General features: G+C 44.4%; 1 protein-coding gene across 1 annotated transcript in view; it reads left to right on the top strand.

Annotated features, from left to right (window-relative positions):
* LOC116739882 (cytochrome P450 3A29-like) overlaps positions 1-22,031 on the top strand; it is a 74,513-nt gene that overhangs the window by 8,844 nt on the left and 43,638 nt on the right. Inside the window, exon 3 of the mRNA XM_032604746.1 lies at positions 21,554-21,755. The gene's annotated coding sequence lies outside the window, so the exon portion shown is untranslated. The remainder of the gene's footprint in view (positions 1-21,553; positions 21,756-22,031) is intronic.

Genomic DNA, 22,031 nt, shown 5'->3' with positions numbered 1-22,031 from the left:
ATGGTCTTGGCACTATTGTCAAAAATCACCTAGCCATTTTTATGAGGGTTTACCTCTGGGCTCTCTATTCTGTTCCATTAGTCTATATTGTCTGTCTTTATACCAGTACCACACTGTTTTGATTACTGTAGCTTTGTAGTAAGTTTCAAAATCTGGAAGTGTGAGACCTCCAACTTTGTTCTTCAAGATTGTTTTGTCTACTCAGGGTCCCTTGAGATTCCATATGAATTTAAGGATGGGTTTTTCTATTTCTAGGGAAAAAAACCCTGCTGTTTGGGATTTGATAGAAATTAAATTAAACCTGTAGATTGCTTTGGGTAGTATTGACATCTTAACAACATTAATTCTTCCATTCATGACCATGGGGTGTCTTTCCATTTATTGGTGTCTTTAATTTCTTTCAGCAAATTTTTATAGCTTTCAGGGTACAGGTCTTCTGCCTCCTTGGTTAAATTTAATTCTAAGTATTTTATTCTTTTGGCTGCTATTGTAAATGGACTTGTTTTTAAGATTTCCTTTTCATATTCTTCATTGTTAATGTATAGAAACACAACTGATTTTTGTATTTAAAAAATATATTTATTTATTTATTTTTGGCTGTGTTGGGTCTTTGTTGCTCTGCATGGGTGTGGGCTTTTTCTAGTTTCAGCGAGCGGGGGCTACTCTTCGTTGTGGTGTGAGGGCTTCTCATTGCAGTGGCTTCTCTTGTGGAGCATGAGCTCTAGGTGTGAGGTCTTCAGTAGTTGTGGCATGCGGGCTCAGTAGTTGTGGCTCACAGGCTCTAGAGCGCAGGCTCAGTAGTTGTGGGCTTAGTTGCTCTGTGGCATGTGGGATCTTCCCAGACCAGGGCTCGGACCTGTGTCCCCTGCATTGGCAGGAGGATTCTTAACCACTGTGCCACCAGGGGAGTCCCTGTATGTTGATTTTATATCCTGCAACTTTGCTGAATTTGTTTATTAGTTTTAACATTTTGTGTGTGTGGAATCTTTAGGGTTTACAACATATAAGATCCTTTCATCTGTGAACAGAGATAATTTTAATTCTTTCTTTCCGATTTGGATGCCTTTTATTTCTTTTTCTTGACTAATTGTTCTGGCTTGGATTTCTAGTATTATGTTGAACAGAAGTGGTGAAGGCCCTTGTCTTGTTTCTGATCTTAGAGGTAAAGCATTTAACTCTTGACCGTTAAGTATGATGTTAGCTGTGAGCTTTTCATATATGGCCTTTATTACGTTGAGGTAGTTTCCTTCTATTTCTAATTTGTTAAGTGTTTTTATCATGAAAGGATGTTGAATTTTGTAAAATAATTCTTCTGTATCAATTGAGATGATTAAGTGATTTTTCCCCCTTCATTCTGTTAATATGTTTTATTACACTGATTGACTTTTGTGTGTTGAACCATCCTTACATTCCAGGAATAAATCCTACTTGGTCATGGTGTATGAGCCTTATAATGTTCTTTTGAATTCTGTTTGCTAGTATTTTGTTGAGAATTTTTGCATCAATATTCATTAGGTGTATTGGTCTATAGTTTTCTTTCTTGTAGTGTCTTTGCATGGCTTTGGTATCAGGGTAATGCTGGTATCATAAAAGTGAGTTTGGAAGTCTTCCTTCCTCTTTGATTTTTTGGAAGAGTTTGAGAAAGATTGGCATTAAGTTTTAAAAATGTTTGGTGGAGTTCACCGTGAAGCCATCTGGTCCTGGAGTTTTCTTTTCTGAGATATTTTTGATTACTGATTCAATCTCTTTACTAGTAATAGGTCTGTTCAGACTTTCAGTTTCTTCATGATTCAGTCTTGGTAGGTTGTATGTTTCCAGGAGTTTATCCATTTCTTCTAGGTTAGCCAAGTTTTTGATGTACAGCTGTTCATAGTAGTCTCTTATGAAACTGTGCATTTCTGCAGTGTCAGTTGTGATGTCTCCTCTTTCATTTCTGATTTTATTTAATTTATTTCTTTTCTTTTGTTTTCTTAGTCTTGCTAAAGATTTGTCAGTTTTATTTTTTCAAAAAATCAGTTTTATTGATTTTTCTCTATTGTCCTCTTAGTCCCTATTTATTTCTGCTACGGTCTTTGTTCTTTACTTCCTTCTCCTAACTTTGGGCTTAGCTTGTTATTTTTCTAGTCCCTTGAGGTGTAAATTTAGGTTGTTTATTTGAGATTGTTCTTTTTTCTTTTCAATGTAGGCATTTACTGCTATAAACTTCTGTCTTAGAATTGCTTTTGCTGCATCCCTTAAGTTTTGGTATGTTGTGTTTCCATTTACGTTGGTCTCAAGGTATTTTTTGATTTCCCTATGATTTCTTCTTTGACCCATTAATTGTTCAGAAATGTGTCATTGACTTCTTCCAATTTTTTAAAATAGATCTTTATTGGAATATAATTGCTTCACAATACTGTGTTAGTTTCTGTTGCACAACAAAGTGAACCATCTATATGCATACACATGTCCCCATATCCCCTCCCTCTGGAGCCTCCCTCCCATCCTCCCTATCCCACCCCTCTAGGTCATTGCAAAGCACCAAGCTATGCCGCTGCTTCCCACCAGCCAACTATTTTACATTCGGTGGTGTATGTATGTCAATGCTACTCTCAAGAATGTGTCATTTAATTTCCACATATTAGTGAATTTTCCAAGTTTCCTCCCGTTATTGATTTCTAGTTACATGCCATTGTGGTCACAAAAGTTGCTTGATATAACTTCAGTCTTCTTATGTTGGTTAATACTTTTTTTGTGGCCTAACATATGATCTATTCTGGAGAATGTTTTGTGTGCACTTGAGAAGAATGTCTATTCTACTGCTGTTGGACGGAATGTTCTGTATATGTCTGCTAGGTGTATTTGGTCTAAAATGTAATCCAAGTTCAATACTTCCATATTGATTTTCTGTTTGGATGACCTACCCATTGTTGAAAGTGGGGTATATCAATATGTGCTTTCAGATATGTTAATATTTGTTTAATATATATAGGTAATCCAAGGTTGGGTGCATGTATATTTACACTTGTTAGATCTTCTTGAGTAAATGACCCCTTTATCATTATATAATGACCTTTTTTGTCTCTTATTACAGTTTTTAACTTAAAGTCTATTTTGTCTGATACAAGTATAACTCCTTTGCTCTTTTTTGGTTTCCATTTGCATGGAATATATTTTTTCTATTCCTTTACTTTCAGCCTATGGGTGTCGTTAAAGCTAAAGTGAGTCTCATATCAGCAGCATAGAATGGGTCTTATTTATTTATTTATTTATTTTGCGGTACACGGGCCTCTCACTGCCGTGGCCCCTCCCGTCGAGGAGCACAGGCTCCGGACGTGCAGGCCCAGCAGCCATAGCTCACGGGAGGGGTCTTATTTTTTAATCCATTCAGCTACTCTGTGCATGCAGAGTGGTAATGGAGTCAGGGTCTGAAGTGTGGGTGCAGGCAGAGCAGCCATGGCTCTGGGGCCTGGGATATTCACAAGGTTAAGGAGGGCTGAGAGCCCTCATCCTGAAGTGGTGCAACAGCAACTCCTTCTTGGGAGGGGTGTGGAGTGGTGTCTCCCTCTTCAAGTAGTCTGTAGTCACAAAGGCTACCTGTGTCCTCTGCAAAGCTGGTCCTTGGGATCCATGCTGATGAACACTGTGTGACCCTCCACTGAGATATCTGTGGGAGCCTGCAGTTTTTGAATTAGAGTCTACTTTGTCTGATATTAGAATAGCCATCCCTACTCTCTTTTGGTTATAATTTACACTGAATATCTTTTTCTAACCTTTCACTTTCAACCCATGTATGTCATTAGATCTAAAACAAATCTCTTACAGACACAGTATCATTGGATTCTGTTTGTTTTACCCATTCTGACAATCTCTGTCTTTTGATTGGGTAGTTTAATCCATTTATATTTATATTTAAAGTAATTACTAATAGAGAAGGACTTGCTATTACCATTCTGATATTTGTCTTCTGTATGTCTTATAGCTTTTTTGGACCCTCATTTCCTCCCTTACTGCCTTCCTTTGTGTTTGGTTGATTTTTTTTGTAGTGACATGTTTTGATTTCCTTCTTATTCCTATTGTGTGTATTCTATAGATATTTTCTTTGTGGTTACCATGGGGGTTACATAAAACATCCTAAAATTATAAAAACCTGTTTTTAAAATATTTATTTATTTAATTTTTGGCTTTGTTGGGTCTTCGTTGCTGCGCACGTGCTTTCTCTAGTTGTGGCGAGCAGGGGCTACTCTTTGTTACAGTGCGTGGGTTTCTCATTTTGGTGGCTTCTCTTGTTGCAGAGCACAGACCCTAGGCACGTGGGCTTTGGTAGTTGCGGTATGTAGGCTCAGTGGTGTGGCTCACGGGCTGTAGAGTGCAGGCTCAGTAGTTGTGGTGCATGGGCTTAGTTGCTCCATGGCATGTGGGATCTTCCTGAACCCGTGTCCCCTGCATTTGCAGGTGGATTCTTTTTTTTTTTTAACATCTTTATTGGAGTATAATTGCTTTACAATGTTGTGTTAGTTTCTGCTGTATAACAAAATGAATCAGCTATATGTATACATATATCCCCATATCCCCTCCCTCTTGCGTCTCCCTCCCACCCTCCCTATCCCACCCCTCTAGGTGGTCACAAAGCATGGAGCTGATCTCCCTGTGCTATGCGGCTGCTTCCCACTAGCTATCTGTTTTACATTTGGTAGTGTACATATGTCAATGCCAATCTCTCACTTTGTCCCAGCTTACCCTTCCCCCTCCCCGTGTCCTCAAGTCCATTCTCTACATATGCGTCTTTATTCCTGTCCTGCCCCTAGGTTGATTTACTTCACTCTGTATGACAGACTCTAGGTCTATATGCCTTACTACAAATAACTCAATTTCATTTCTTTTTATGGCTGAGTAATATTCCATTGTATATATGTGCCACATCTTCTTTATCCATTCATCTGTCGATGGACACTTAGGTTGCTTCATGGCTATTGTAAATAGAGCTGCAATGAACATTTTGGTACATGACTCTTTTTGAATTATGGTTTTCTCAGTGTATATGCCCAGTAGTGGGGTTACTGAGTCATATGGTAGTTCTGTTTTTTTTTTTTTTTGTGGTACGTGGGCCTCTCACTGTTGTGGCCTCTCTCGTTGCGGAGCACAGGCTCCGGACGCACAGGCTCAGTGGCCATGGCTCACGGGCCTAGCCGCTCTGCGGCATGTGGGATCTTCCCGGACCGGGGCATGAACCCATGTCCCCTGCATCGGCAGGCGGACTCTCAACCACTGCGCCACCAGGGAAGCCCCTATTTTTAGTTTTTTAAGGAACCTCCATACTGTTCTCCATAGTGGTTGTATCAATTTACATTCACACCAACAGTGCAAGAGTGTTCCCTTTTCTCCACACCCTCTCCAGTATTTATTTTTGTTGATTTTCTGATGATGGCCATTCTGACTGGTGTGAGGTGATACCTCATTGTAGTTTTGACTTGCATTTCTCTAATTATTAGTGATATTGAACATCCTTTCAGGTGTTTGTTGGCAATCTGTATATCTTCTTTGGAGAAATGTCTATTTAGGTCTTCTGCCCATTTTGCATTGGGTTGTTTGTTTTTTTGATATCGAGGGCAGGTGGATTCTTAACCACTGTGCCACCAGGGAAGTCCCATAACAACCTATTTTCAAATTCACTTACATAAAACTCTACCTCTTTACAGCTCTGCACCTTCCCACTTTATGTTATTGATGTCATAAATTATATCTTTATATGTTGTGTACCCATTAATATAGAGGTATAATTATTTTTTATGCATTTGTCTTCTAAATCCTATAGTAGAATAAAAAGTGGAGTTAGAAATCAAAGTTACAATAACACAGGTATTTATATTTGGCCATATATTTACCTTTACTATAGATCTATATATTTTTGTATGGTTTTGAGTTACTGTGTAGAAAAAAAAATGTGACTCCATTTCTACCAGCCTATCAGAGACTAAGGGCCTCCTTCTTGAGAGGTATTTGAAAATTTCTGGCTTCTGTTACTTCTAAAGTAACTTCATAAGCATTGACTTATTAATTAAATAAGTTAATAATTTAATTAATAATTTAATGGGTATGAGCCTATAATATTTCAGGCAATATACATAAGGCCTTTTTTGGGGGTGAATATAATTTCTGGGCATGCAGGTAACAAACTTTTAGGTTGCCTTTCAATGTACATATTCTTAGAGAATTGAAACTGTCAAAGAAATCTTGACTTTTAGTGGCTGGCACCGGAGTTGTCCCATAATAGTGTGTTCCTGGGGTGAGCTGAATGCATATTCTCAACTTTCGTAAACTAGTCTGATTATACTCTGAACTTCATAAAGTTCATTACCACATTGAGGTTGTTGTTTAATATTCAACAGGGATTATGCCAGCAAAGCAGTGCTGCAGGAAAACATCAGTTAAGTGTTGGCACTGCTGCGACTGGATTTGTGTTGCAACATATTCCACCTGGTTAATGATCTCAGTCACCACCCTTGCCTTGTATCTCTGTCTTCTAGGTCTCTAACCTTGGAAGTTTTGAACTTAGCTCATGGAATCCTAGTACCTGGCGCTGAGAACATGCTGTACAACCTCCATATGTGACAGATAGGGAGCTGAGAGTGCAAGGGTCTTGTCCATCAAGTGAGTGAACGACAGATTGGAGTGGGACCTTGGGGTCTGGACTCTCACGATGACGTCCTCCCAACAACACTGTTCCGGTTATTCCTTCATTTCTTCTGTAATCTCATGTCTGGTCAGATCCAGCTGGTTCCTGCTTTCCACTCCCTGCCTTCTCCAATGCTCCCTTCCATAGGTCACTCTGTGCCTCAGAGACCCTCTGTGGCCCTTGACTACATTCTTAGAAGGAATGCTTAGCCTCAGTTTACAAAGCTGTTCTGGGTGAAGCTGATGGGAGGCCTGGGCCTTGTCCACTTAGCATCGTCATCTTCTGACATCTGTTTCCCACCTTTAGGGGTGGTCCTTGCTTGAAAAGAGCTGATCCAGAGGGTCAGACTTGACCCTTTGGCTGATCTTGCAGTGCTCACTTAAGCTGCTGCCCTGTTCCTTTCTGCTCCATCTTTCATCTCTTAGACATGTCCTTTGTTCCAACCCAGCAATTCTGTGTATTGTCTCCCTGCAGAGACTTTGCCTTCCAGGGCTGTGCCGGGCTCCATGGGGAGGGCTGTAGGCACTTGAGAGTGGCTTGTAGAAGGCTCTGGAACAGGAGGTAGGGCCAGCGTCAGCAGTTGGCAGGGCAGGAGGGAAAGGCTGGGCCTCAAAAGGCCCTCACTGTCATTCAGTTAGATAAGCATGTTTTCCTAAGCTCTCTTGCCAGGCATCGTGCTTGATGGTGGAGAAATAAAAGCAAACTTACTTCCCTGCATGGAGCAAGTCTATGAGCACCATTTTTTTCCAACAGCATGTGCTCAACTTCGTGTCTCTGTCATGTTTTGGCAATTCTCACAACATTTCAAACCTTCCACCAGCAAAAGATTATGACCTGCAGAAGGCTCAGATGGTGTTTAGCAATTTTCAGCAGTAAAGTATTTTGAAAGTAAGGTATGTACATTGTTGTTATTTTTTTAAAGGCATAACCTATTGCACACTTAGTAGACTACAACAGATTGTAAACATAACTTATATGCACTGGGAAAACAAAAAATTTGTGTGACTTGCTTTACTGCGATATTCACTTTATGGCAGTGGTCAGGCACCGAACCTGCAGTATCTCCAAGGTATGACTACACTGTATTTGCATTCCTACCTTCCTTGAGTCAATTCTTTATCCTCTCAAAATACTTCTTGGGATCACCCTCTAAATTAACTATTTATATCCAAGTATTTATCTCAGGGTCTGTTTGGGGGAAATTAAAACTAAGAGCCCTATTATGTACCTATTATGTACCTATTATGTATGTTTTTTTTTTTTTTTTTTTTTTTTTGCCGTACCCGGGCCTCTCACTGTTGTGGCCTCTCCTGTTGCAGAGCACAGGCTCCAGACGCGCAGGCTCAGCGGCCATGGCTCACGGGCCCAGCCGCTCCGCGACATGTGGGATCTTCCCGGACCGGGGCACGAACCCGTGTCCCCTGCATCAGCAGGCAGACTCTCAACCACTGAGCCACCAGGGAAGCCCGTACCTGGGGTTTTATATCCATTTTCTTATATACTTTTCACACAAGCCATGGAATATACATCGAATCCTTTTTAGAGATGAGGATGCTGAGGTTCAGAGAGGTTAAAAGATTCCCCAGGGTCACATAGCTAATGAGGGTAGAACCAGTGTTTGGAACTATGTCTGTGTGACTCCTAAGCCTGTCCCATTTCTACCATTTCTACTGTTTCAGGGAAAACCCCCTGCGTCAGGGTCAGCAGACCTAAGCTCTGGGTTCAGTTCTTCCTCCACATCAATGTGTGACCTTGGGCAGACCCCTTGGTTGTTCTTGGCCTAAATCTCATTTACATATTTAAAGGTTATCTCCCTGGAGCTGGACAGGATCAGACCTTTCTTTGGAATGTGCAGGGTTTGGACAACTCAGGTCTGCTGAGTTAATCCTTTACTGCACACTTTCATAGCTCTTCCTTGTCATTCAAGACCCAGCACAAACACGACTTCCTTAGAGGCTTTTGCCAACCGACCATCCTGAACTACCCTCATCATTTCTTACCGTTTTGCCTTGGTTTGTGTCATCATTGCTCTTTGCCATCTGTTTTCTTGTTTGTGTGTCGTCTACCTTCTCCTCTAGAATATAAATTCTTTGAGGGTGGAGATTTTGTTGATCATGTTGTATCTCAAATGCCAGGAACAGAGGATGGCAAAGAATAGTCATGAATAATAAACGCTTTTTGCTGAATGAAGGAATCTGGACCACCGTAGGCTAGTTTCTAATATCTCTTCTAGCTTTAAATGACCATTAATCAAGTTAAAGTATTCATAGTTTTTAAACTAGATTTTGAGTTCTTGTAAAGAAAGACTTTTTCCTATGATTTTTCTACCTGAAAGTTCTGAAGGCTATTAGGCAAGAGCAGGTGCTGAGAAATGCTTGTTGAATGAATGACTCTTCTCGAAAGTCCCACACCCTCAGGCTCTCCCAGGGTTTCCTCTTCCCCTGCCTTCCTTCCTCTTCCCCGGTTTTGCTAATATGACTTGTTAATCAGGATGCTAACCTCACCTGTGGTTTCTCCTGTTATTTGGGGCTCTTTGGTAATGATTTGGCACTTCCTGAGATGACAAGCATGTCTCTCCCTTCAGAACTGTGACGCTTGATGACTTCATTCCAGCAGGAAGTTCATAAGATGCCCAGTGGAAGCCAATCTTATTAGAGGCAGGTTTGAATGACACTTGTATTAATGCCTTAGGGCTGCCCTAGCAAAGTACCATAAACTGGATCGCTTAAAACAACAGAAATTTCATTTGAGTGGCAAGGTCAATAGGTGATGGATCACTGGTCAAAGCCGCATGTTGCCGTCATCCCCTTTGCCAGTGACTAACTAGTCTGTTAAGTTTCCCTCCTAAGGGAATGACGGGTGCTGAATCAGCAGAAAACCAGTTCCATTTCCTGCAGAGGCATGAGACCTTGGGGACAGCTGGGCGGCTCACTCATTCAGAGTAAAGAGAGGAAATGCCCTCGCAGGGGCCCTGGTCATGCCAGGCGTCAGTCACTGTCAGAAGCCATCGGTTCTGTCAAAGGAGACTGGAGCCATGTGGACATACCTTGCATATGTTCCATAGCATTCCAGAGTTTTAGTTTCTTCAATCAGTGTTTGTTGAACTCTTATTGTGTGCCAGGTACTTTTTCAGTGTTGAAGATGTGAGGGCAAACTAGACAGACGGGGTCCCTGCCCTCAAGGGGCTCACATCCCAGTGGGGAGAGAGACAATGAGGAGACAAATACAGCAATTACATATCACCTAAGCGCCAAGACGGAAATGAACGTGGTGCTGAGATGGCAAGTAACGGGGGACCCAATTAGCCCCGATGGTCAGGGGAAGCCTCTCTGAGGAGGCAGTATTCTGAGCTGAGACATGAAGAATTAGGGGAGGAGCATTCCAGGTGGCGGAAACGGCAAGTGCAAAGGCCCTGAGGCAGGAAACGTCTTGGCTTTGTCTGACAATAACAGAAGACCATGTGTCTGGAGGGCCATGAGTGAGGCAGGTAGTAAAAGGAGATGAGGCTGAAGGGGTGGGCAGGGACCTCAGGGGCCAGTGGCAGGAGGCTGACTTTTAATAAGTGCATCTGGAACCCACCTGTGGGTCTTTAGCAGGAGAGCAACACAGGGTGCTTCCCCTGCAGGGGCAGTGGGGAGACTGGCCAGGAGGGGGCAGAGTGGAAGTGGGGGGCTGGCTGGGAGCTGCCCAGGTATTCAGGTGAAAGATTCAGGAAGTGGAGGTGGTTCAGAGCAGACACAGCAGAAATGTGTATTGTGGGACGAATAGACAGGCCTTGAGGATGGACTGGAGGTAGGGGTGAGTGAGAGAGGAACCCAGGGTCCTGGCCTGGGCAGCCTGTCGTCACTCACAGTGGCTTCCCTTCCGGCCTGTGCCATACATACCTGCTGTGCTTTGGGGACTCAGGTCTGACTCTTTGGGGCTCCATTATGAGAGATTAAAGCCCAGAAAAGCGGAACAAGAGGCCAGGCAGGGGAACTGGATTGCCCACTTCATGCCTTAAAGTGCTTAGTTAGTGGCTTCTCAGTCTCAGTTGGGTAACCTGAGCTCCTTGAGTTTAGTCTTGGCAACTGACTCATTGTTTCCCAAATCCTCCAAGATGATGTCTGGTGTGTAGGGAGGGGTTAGGACTTTTGGGAATAAGAAAGTGGGCCTCGCAGGCCTCCATGGGCAGGAGTGGGGTTCACTTGAGCTCTGCTCTGTGGCTTCCAGCCTGGAGGGAGGGTCCTCCAGGCTGAAGGGGCGGTGGGACACTGAGGTTCCTCACTTAGATGTCTTGGTGGGGGAGGAGGCTGCTGGGCAGGATGAGCCCCAGCTGCACCGAGACGTCTGGAGTGTGGCCCTGCACGCAGAGCCTAGTCTGCAGAAAGCCCACGGGTCTCCCTCCCCTGCTTGCCCCCAGGAACCTCTGCTCCAAGTGTGGTGACAGGGTCCCAGAAGTCCTCCATGAGGGAAGGAGAAGGGACTGTATTAGTTTCCCAGGGCTGCCGTAACAATGTGTGACAGACTGGGCAGCTTAAACAACTGAAATGTGTTCTTTCACAGTTCTGGAGGCTGGAAGTCCAAGATCAGGGTGTCAGTAGGGTTGGTTCCTTCAGTCTTCTCCCTGTGTCTTCACATGGTCTCCCCTTTGTGCTTGTCTGTCCTATTCTTCATCTTATAAAGACACCAGTCAATTGTGAGATGGGAATTGACATATATACACTCTTGAAACTATGTCTAAAATAGATAACTGGTGAGAGCCTACTGTGAACTCTGATCAGTGCTCTGCGGTGACCTAAATGGAAAGGAAGGCAAAAAAAGAGGGGATATATCTATATGTGTAGCTGATTCACTTTACAGTAGAAACTAACACAACATTGTAAAAGCAACTATACTCCAATAAAAATTAATTTAAAAAAAAGAGACACTAGTCGTATTGGGTAGTACTCACCCATATGACCTGTTTAAGCCTTAATTACCTTTTGAAAGGCCCCATCTCCAACCACGGTCACATTCTGAGGTACTGGGGGTTAGGACCTCAACCTATGAATTTGGAGGGGACACAATTCAGCCCATAACAGGATCTCAGGAGAGAGCCCGTGGGCCTGCACATAGCTGTCACAGGAGGGCAAAAGGGACCTGCAGCAGTGCGTGTGTACTGTCACCAAGGCTGGGTGGAGTGAGGGGTTGGGACCCGGGCCAGTGAGAAGGGCCCAGGTCAGCAGGGGTGTCTCTTAGATCAGATAGAATCAGACCTGTGACCTTAATCATTAAGCTGTGCTCGTTCCAAACAACCTCATCAGTCCCCCTGCTGGGATGAACCACCCAAAGGGCATGGGGGCTTTGAGGCTAATGTTGGCCCCATGGGTGTCCTTTTAGGGCCCAGCCCGCTGCTAAGCACATTGCAGGCCGTTTGCGCAAACATCTCCTGGTTGTTTGTGAAACACCCTGTGGACGCCCAGGGGCACCGCTCATCCTTACGCCATTTGGGGATTTCCAAGCATCCGCTATCAGGAGTTTCATCTGAACCTCAAACATGCCTGGGAGGTCAGCAGGGGGTTCTTGTCCGGGCTTCTGTTTGGATTTACAGAGATTTCCTGGGTACCTCTCTGGGTCAGGCATGAAATGCTTCCAGTTTGGTGGGGAAATGTCAGACCCATGAACAGACCAATTCAATATGGTGAGAGGTTGGTCCCGGGGCTTTGGGAGCAAGAGACAGAGCGCTTCGTCCCAAAGGGGTTTGGGAGGAAGTGACCGCTGAGCTGGTGCTTTTAAAATTTATTGTGAAAAACCAAATTCATAGACATACACGCTTTAAAAAGCGGAACAGTCCTACCCAGTTCACAACAAAATTAGAGCTGCCTTGCTCTACCTGATCCCCACTCTGGTTTTTCCCTCCAGTGTCCATTTTCACCCCACTTAGAAGTTTCTTCTGGGGTTTGTTGCCATGTCATTAAATGACATGCTTATCCTACTGTTTCTTGCTTATTCTGGGAGATGAGAGTTCAGGTTTCCGGTATCCTTCTTGCCTCACACCCACTTCCCGCCTTCCCAAAACAGGGAAAGGAATGGAATTCTTATTTGCTGTTTGCCTCATTATGACCTAAGTTCTCATTATTCACACTGAAGCCGTGCACACGTCTATGCTTCTGTTTCTGTTCTTGACATCTTTTCATTTTCCTTGGAACCAATAATTCCTCTAGTAGTGACGAGTTTTCTGTGTCCCAATCTATCACCTGTTTTCCGCCAGAAGTGTAACTCCCCTCTCAGGACGTTCAAGCCCTCCCCAGGCTCTCTCCTTGCTTAGGCCTAGGCTGCTTGCTTCTACATGGCCGTCATGCTGGGCATTCCCCTTGCCTCTCTGCTGCACTGAGTTACCTGGATCTGTCTCTTTCTTGGTTTTGTCCCTTGTTTTGGTAGAGGGCATCGTCTCGTCACATTCTGAGGAGTGATGCCTAGGAGTAAATTTTTTTTTTTTAAGAACTTCCGTGTCTGAATAATGTTCTGTTTTGCATTCATGCTTGTTTGGGCATAGAATTCTAGGTGGGGCAGAATTTTCTGTCTGAATTTGAAGACACAGAGTCTTGCTTCTGGTATTGCTGTTGAGAAGTTTAATGCCCCTCTGATTTCTGTTCCTTTGTGTGTGACCTGTTTCTTGTCCCCACTCCCTTTTGGAAGCTTTTGGGATTTTCTTTTTGTCCCTGGTCTTCTGAAATGTCATGACTCTGTGTCCTGGTGGATCTGCTTTCGTCCATTGTTCTAGGCCAGAGCTGTCCATCCGCCTTTCTGCGCTGATAAAAACGCTCTCTACCTGTGTTGTTCAATACTGTGGCCTCCAGCTGCTTGAGGTTACTGAGCACTTGAAATCTGGCTGATGTGACCAAGGAACTGCTTGTCTGGTTTTATCTAATTTTAAGTAATTTATATTTAAATTTAATTAGCCATATGTGACTAGGGGCTACCATGTTGGATTGGTCATTGCACTTCAACGACCTTTCAGTATGGAGACTCTTGCCCTTTGGTTCTGGGAAGTTTTCTTGAATTATTTCTTTTAAGTTTTAAAAATTATCTGTTCTGAAACCCCTATTGGTCAGATGATGAAACTCCTGCAACGGTTCTTTATTTTTCTTATTTTTTTCTCTCCCATTTTCCATCTTTGTCTCTATTTTTCTTTTGGAGTGAATCATTTAACTTCACTTTCATACCTTTCAATGGGATGCTACATCTTGTGTTATTTTTATTTCTATGAGCGCCTTTTTGCTCTCTGTTCTGATTTCACATCAGCACAGGACTCAGGCCACTGTGACTGTTTTCCAAAGCTCCCTTCCTCCTCCCACATTGCTTCTGTTCCTCTGAGCTCCTTTTTCTGTTCGTTTGGATCTTTCCCTTTAATGCTGTCTTGCCTGTCTGCTTGTGTTTGAGGATGTGTGGGAGTTGTCAATGGTGGGCTTCGGTGTAGAGCTATCTGGCTGGAGAATCCCTGAATATCAGGGTCTGTAGATCCTTTGGGCTGTTCTGCTTCCCAAGAAGGAATTCCCTCGTCTTCTGCCCAGGAGACGGAGGGTGGTGGAAATCTCATGACTCCTTCTGCTTTCAGTAATGCATCCTGACATCCTCTCTGCCAGGTGTCTCCAAGTCCAGAGTACGTCCAGTTCAACATGTGCAGAGAATATCCCCCAGTCTTCTACAGGCTAGGGGAGGTGGCCATAATAAAGTAACACAACCTGGGTGGCTTAAAACAATAGAAATGTATTGTCTCACCGTTCTGCAGGCCAGAAGCTCAGGGTCAGGTTGTCAGCAGGGTTGGTTCTTCCTGGAGGCTCTGAGGGAGGATCTGCTCGATGCCTCTTCCTAGCTTCTGGTGATTGCTGGAAATCCTTGGTGTCCTTGGCTCGTGGCAGCATCACTTCAGTGTCTGCCTCCATCTTCATATTGCTTCCTTCTCTCTGTGTGTGTCTGTGTGTCTGTTCAATCATTGAATTAGGGCCCACTCTACTCCAGTATAATCTCATCTTACTTACCTAATTACATCTGAAAGTCCTATTTCCAAATAGGGTCATATTCTGAAATTGCTGGTGGACATGAATTTTGGGGGAACATTATTCAACCAAGTACAAGAGGGAAGTCTAATACTTTATTACATAGACTTTAAACAGTCCTCTATTTTCACCCTCACTTAACACTTCCAGTTACAGAGGTACCTGGTGCATGCAGTTCCTGAGTCTTTCTGGCCTCCAGTGGCGTGGTTCTGTTTACTCCTGGTCTCCTGAGTGCTGTGGGCTCAGCTTCAGTTTTCTCTGCTCTGCCAAGTGAGTGCTTTCATGGCAGATACACAGTGGTCATGGGCATAGACTCTGGAGCCAGACCACCTGGGTTTAAAGCTTGGCTCTGTGGCTGTGTGACCTCGTCCAAGTGACCTAACTCCCCTGTGCCTGTAAAAAGGGAGTGATAATGAGAGAACCTTCTATGTACTGTTATTCTGAGGACTAAAGGGAGAACTTAGGAAGGTGTCTTGCACGAAGAGCTCTTGATGACGCTTGGCTACATCTACTTGTAGGTTCAAACAGTTGGTGGCTGTGGTCTCCTATCTGGTTGTCTTTGTTCCTATGGATTTATGCCTTTTAAGAAAGCTCTTTAGGGACTTCCCTGGTGGCCCAGTGGTGAAGACTCTGCGCTCCCAATGGAGGGGGCCTGGGTTCGATCACTGGTCAGGGAACTAGATCCCACATGCATGCTGCAACTAAGAGTTTGTGTGCCACAACTAAGGAGCCAGAGAACCACAACTAAGGAGCCTGCGAGCTGCAACTAAGACCTGGTGCAACCCAATAAAAATAAATAAATATTTTAAAAATTATTTAAAAAAGAAAGCTCTTTAGTGCATTTTATGGGGGCTTCAGGCAGCTTCAGAAGTAAATGCTTGTGTTAAACCCACCATGTTTAAGCTTCTGAGAGGAATGTTGAAGAGGCATTCAGGAGGGAATAAGCAGGTGGAGCAGCCTGAGCAAAGGTGGGGAGGTATGAGGTCACATGGGCTGTGCAGGGACCTGCAAAAACTCCAGTCCAATGCAGCATAAGGTCTGAGGCGGGGGGTCAGGGACACAGCTGGGGTGTCACCTATCACCTAGATGAGGCACAGGCCGTGTGGGGCTGTGGGAGGGGTCAATCGGGGATGCCCTGATTAGATGTGCAAAGGCTGCCCTGTGATAGGTGATCAGACAGGAGGCTGTGGTCATTGTCTAGGTCAGAAATGGTGAGGGTCTGCATGGGGGAGGGGAGTGAGAAGAGAGGAAATTTTTGAAAGATATTGAAACTCTTAAAAATATTGTTAGTTATTCCTTCGTAAAATTTTATTTAAAAAATTCAAATACAGAAAATTTGAACAGAAAGATGGAAAAAATCTTATAGTAAACACCTATCTACCACCTTCTGGACTGAATAATTCGCATTTTGCTTTCTCTGTTTCATCACCCATCTTCCCATCCCTCTATCCATCCATCAGACCATTTCACTTTCTGACTCAATTCAATGTACGTGCAGAATGAGAATACTTTACCCGTGAACACTGCAGCAGGAGTGTCATTAACTAGATGAACCGTGATGACTAAATAAAACTGATCTACTGATACTATCTTTCTTTAAAATTTTGATATTTTGTTCTTCCTAGATTTTTTTGCATTAATATTGATTTTTTTAAATAGTAGGTTAGAATATAATTTGTCTTGATCACAGATTTTTGGCAAATTTCTGCTCAAGTGGAATGCCTTACTTTCCTCGCCCTATTCCCTGCCCTGCCTGGAAGTCCTGACTGAATTTTATAAATACACTGTGTCTGTAAGGAGGGAATGAGCTCTCCTTACTCCTGTTTTTGGTTCCTTTGGGATTTGTTCTTTCTGTGTCAACAATGCACTCACTTTGGGAATTTTTAGAAATAATTTCTGCTCCAGGGTAGGAGGAGGAGAGTGGGAGGGATTTCAATCCAGGGTCTTTGACATCCTACAGGGGTGGGGAGACCTGAGGCTGGAGGGCCTGCTCAGGGCCCTGAGCTCACACAGCTGGACAGACACCCCCAGCCCCAATTAGAATCCAGGAAATAATGTCCTGAACATTTATGACTCAGTGTCTCCACACACAGCAGGTGGTAAGAGGAGCCATTTAAACACGATCAATAAGAAGGAAAGGGCTTCCCTGGTGGCGCAGTGGTTGGGAGTCCGCCTGCCGATGGAGGGGACACGGGTTCGTGTCCCTGTCCTGGAAGATCCCACATGCCGCGGAGCGGCTGGGCCCGTGAGCCATGGCCGCTGAGCCTGCGCGTCCGGAGCCTGTGCTCCGCAACGGGAGGGGCCACAACAGTGAGAGGCCCGCGTACCGCAAAAAAAAAGACAAGAAACAACAAGTGTTGGCAGTGAAATGGAGAAAGGGGACTCTCCTGCAGTTGGTGGGAATATAAGTTGGTCCAGCCACTATGCAAACTAGGATGGAGGTTCCTCAAAAAACTAAGAGTAGCACTACCATATAACCCAGCAATTCCACTTCTGGACATTTATCCCAAGAATATGAAAACATAAATTTGCACACTGCAGCACTGTTTACAGTAGCCAAGCTATGGAAGCAACCTAAGTGTCCAACAAGGTTCTTGAGTTGCCACCACAAGGCATTTAGATTTTATCCTGTGGATGATGGGAGTGGTTGGAGAGATTTGAACAACAGAAGAATGTTATAAGTGTAACATTTTAATGGGTTTTAACAGGTTCTGTCTGGTGGCAGGGTAGGGGGTTCTCAGGATGAGGCCAGCGTAGGGTTAAGCAAAACTCATTAGGTGGTTACTGCAAAAATTAGGAGAGACTGCCAGCCCTTCACCCCCTCTTTTGCAAAATAACCTGCGATGTTCATCTCTCCCTTCATCTTACACTTGCTGTTTCATTAATTACCTTCCTCGTGGTCTTCTGAAATTTGCCTCTTGGCCTGTGAGTCCCCTTTCACTCATTGATTTCTTTTTTCTTTCTTTTATAAATTTATTTATTTTATTTTTGGACGCGTTGGGTCTTCGTTGCTGCACGCAGGCTTTCTCTAGTTGCGTCCAGCAGGGGCTCCTCTTCATTGTGGTGCGCGGGCTTCTCATCGCGGTGGCTTCTCTTGTTGTGGAGCAGGGGCTCTAGGTGTGTGGGCTTCAGTAGTTGTGGCACGCAGGCTCAGTAGTTGTGGCTCGCAGGCTCTAGAGGGCAGGCTCACTAGTTGTGGTGCACGGGCTTAGTTGCTCTGTGGCATGTGGGATCTTCCCAGACCAGGGCTTGAACCCACATCCCCTGCACTGGCAGGCGGATTCTTAACCACTGCGCCACCAGGGAAGCCCCACTCATTCATTTCATCATTTTTTACTTCCTGCTTCTTGGAAACCCAAATGATTCTGATTGCTACATGTCAGAACTGTTTGCAACATCCCCTATGTGCTGACACCATGAGTTCGGTGAATACATAAAATTTAGTAGGCAGAAGGGTGTGCTGTCATTTTTGTGGCCAAAATCACCTCTGTAGCATTTGCACAACAGTGGAAGCATGGTGGGAGGAGTGGAAGGAAATATTTATCCCATGTGATAAGCTATAAACCTGCCAACTTATTTCAGGGGGCCCTTTGGAGCCCAACCATATATGCCACTGGCACAATTTTGAATCACAAGATGCGGCTCTATTTCCTGGATTCATGATTTAATTGCTTGGGTAAGACCTTTCCCCACCCTGAGCTTCTGTTTCCACATCTGTAAAGTGGGAATTAAATAATCCCAGCACTGCTTATCTCACAGAGATTTCATGAGGATCAATTAAGAGAGACATGAAAGAACTTTATAAACTGTACTTTGCAGTAGAGATGTTAGTGGTTAGTTTATAATGATAAAAATTCTGGGATTGTGGAGAAAGTGAGCAGCCAGAGGAAGTCTTCCTCCTCTTCTTCCCTTTGCTGTAAAGTCTATGAAAGTGCTTCTGCTTCTGGGCATAGGGGAGGGGGTGTGTAGCGGGGCTTTCTGCATGGTGAGGTATGTGTGGGTCAGAAAGAGCATAGCCCTGCCTTACCCCACTCCCCACTGACAGGCTTGCTAGGGGGCCTTGCCTTGTCTCTAGGTTGGGTCAGAGCGCTGGGTCACTACCCTCTCAGAGGACCTGGGCTCTAGACCCAGTCGTTCCACTAATTCTTGGGCAAGGAAGGGCCTGGTAAAGTTAAGACCTTGGGTTATAAAACTAGAAGATCTAGGTTTGAATCCCAGCTCTGCTAGTAGTTAGTTATGCGTCCTTGGCTGGTCACTTAACCTTTCTGTGCTGCAGTTTGCTTATTTGTGAAAAAGGGACACGTATTTTGTAAGTTTAAGGTGTACAACATGCTGATTTGATACATGTGTATATTGCAAAATGATTACCAAAATAAGGTCAGTTAACATATTCATCACCTCACGTAATTACAGTTTTTGTGTGTGTGGTGAGGACATTTAAGATCTACTCTCTTAGTAACCTTCAAGACTATAATACAAAATTGTTAACTCAACTTTGATTACTCAGGACTGAAAAAGCAGATCAGCCATTTACAGTTGATGCGGACACTGTGTTTCTTATATCTATATAATTACTTTCACTGGGTTGTACTGTACTATAATTACCTGTTTATTTGTCTCTGTCTTCAACCTGATTATTGTCTGGGTCTTAGTCGTATCTGTACCCTAAGCACTGAGAACAGAGCTTTGAAAGTACATGCCAAGCCCATTCGTGCACAAATGGGTAGATGAGAGATGTTGGGGTGGGGGGTGATACCCAGGAACACGTCTTCCTTCACAATCTTAGTCTGTCAGACTTTTAAGTTAGGTGTGCCCTGCTGTGGAATGAAGGGGCACGAAGATCATGCCTTCTATTATTTCCCCTTGCAGAGCAAGGCCATTTGCATTGATTAGAACAGGGTACTTGCAGAATTTCAGTCCTAAACAATGACTAGCCTGTCGCCTCTGGGATAGATTCCAACCAGCTGGACCAGGCCCTGAGGCGAATAGGGAAGCAGACGGTCCTGTGGGTTTAGTGAGAAAAATCATTGTAGCCCAGTATGTGTTTTGGAGAAAGATGAAGGCATATAGTTTCCACAATGGTTTTGTTTCCAAGAAGAGTAAGAAAGGCTGTGGGTTTAGTTGAGTGAACTAAGTTGTCAGAAGTTATCAGATGACACCCCAGTCATCCCATGTGGGATGTATTTTGTGTTCCTCTCAGTTGGGAACGTAGAGAGGTGGATCCTACACACAAGACCCTAGCATCCTCATAACCTGCACCTGTCTTTATTCTTGGTGAGGTGAGATAGAGTCCTTGGTTCTGGAGACCCGTGGGGGAGCTCCTGGGCAGGGGTAGCTATGGAGGTAGGAGCCAGATTGTAACCAATTTGCTGTTGTAGTCTTGGGTCTCACTATTTCACATAGTGACCCTCATCGTGAAACAGCAAACGTTGAATACTGGCATTTCAGTGCAGAAGACTTGCCAGTCTATCTTCATGTTAGCTTACATGTGACATGTTGTGATCAATAGCTGTTGAGAAGCCACCTACAGTCCCTGAGCCTCAGTTTCTGTATCTATAAACTGGGGATTGTATCATGACCCTACTTAAGAGCGCCCAGAGAAGGTACCGAAAGAGGGCAGAAACGCATAAGAATTTGTGGGACTTTCTATGCTACTTTTCCTCAGGATCATCTTCCAGCTTCCCAGGCCTGTCCTTTGTTGGTACTCAAGCTTGTATCCACTTCTCTCCTTCATGACCTCTCTGTAGGGCTCCATTATCCTAGAGGTTCCAGAGGTATGCTACATACTAACCTTGGTTGTGTGTCTCACTCCCTCCTCTGGGAAGCTGCTCTCAAGGTAGGGGACTGTATGGGCTTCTAGCCCCCAGCCCAGCGCAATACCTGCACCTGACATTCACCCACTTGGCCTTGAATCAACGCGTGGATGAACAGATATATTCAGGCATTGTATTTCCAGTGGCAGCTATGGATTTTAACAGGGGCCTCCTGGAGAAAGTCTGAACCCAAAGTTGACAAGCTATGATGGTAGAAATTTCATGTTGCATGACAAGGTCCCAAGGAAATAAAAAAGGCAGGTGACATAGTTGGGACTTACTATAATTTACCAATGAGACCTCCACCCACTCAGGCCAGTGTTGGGCAACTCTGGGGACTTTCAGGCCAGAGGGATGGAATGTATTGGCAAGAGGTGAGTATCGCTTGCTCCAGAAGGACTGAAAATGAGAAGGATAAAGGGAGAAGGAAGTGCACAAACACAGCTTAAACGTCCTGTGTTCCTATTGAGTTTAAGAACTTTTGAGGTTTTGTTTTTCATATAATTCACAGTTTCTCAGTCAAGGAGATACAGCATTTTGGTCAGAGGGAAGACAGTGAACCAGTGTAAATTTCAGACCCTCAGTCCTCTAATTTCTCCCATGAGGAATGGGGTGGAGGCTCACAGATGCCACTGACTTCTACTACAGACCTCCTCCTTAGTAACACCTTGCTGCCCCTTAAATATTTTCCATCTAGTCAATGATAAGGAAGCATCTGCTCTGACTGCCCCCCTCCCCCCACTTTGCCCCATAGAAAAACCTCATGTTTTCTTTATGGAGTCTTGTTTGCTGTATGTGCCACATCACTGGTGGATAAGGAGGTTGGAGGTCCACTTGGTCACTGGGCTGCTCTCTCCGCTTCACTCCCTTCACCCTCATTGATTTTGCACTTGTGGCCTTTCCGGAGAGAGGGGGTCATTCTTTCGTTAAGAATCTGTGTAACTGCTGTCCACTGAAGGACCCTCTGAGGGGCGGGACAGGAGGACTGAATGGATACCCCTTGGTGCAGCCATCACCGTATGATCCATGTCTTGTCTCTCCTTTGGGGGCCCTCTTGTCAACAGAACCCTGATGGATCATCCTGAACGTGCAGTGATGGTGGCCAAGGCACAGCCAGGCCCTCTTGTTGTATTAACGATACAGAAAGATGATGCGGTCACCAAATAGCCACAGGAAACAGACACACAGGGGCCCAGAGTTCTCACTACTACCAACTCAAGTCCACCAACCTTTCTGATGTCCATGCTGCAGAAAGCATTCTGCAAGGTACCAGGGGCATAAGGGTGACTAATACTCAGACTGTAGCCCAAACTCTCAATCTCTTAAGGGAAATAGGTGTGGAAACCAACAATGGTTCTGGAGGATAGAAGGACAATAATAGGATTGTGTGTGTGTGTGTGTGTGTGTGTGTGTGTGTGTGTGTGTGTGTGTGTGTGTGTTGGGGGGGGCACGACAGAAGTCATCCAGAAGAGGAAGTGGTTATTCCTATTGTTTAGGGAAGTCTCTAAAACAATGTGCTTTCTGAGCTGGGATTTGAAGGAT

This window comes from Phocoena sinus, chromosome 15 (genome assembly GCF_008692025.1).
Source record: "Phocoena sinus isolate mPhoSin1 chromosome 15, mPhoSin1.pri, whole genome shotgun sequence".
Lineage (NCBI taxonomy): Eukaryota > Metazoa > Chordata > Mammalia > Artiodactyla > Phocoenidae > Phocoena > Phocoena sinus.
Note: the sequence above shows the minus strand (reverse complement) of the source record. Positions and strands in the feature narration are given on the sequence as shown.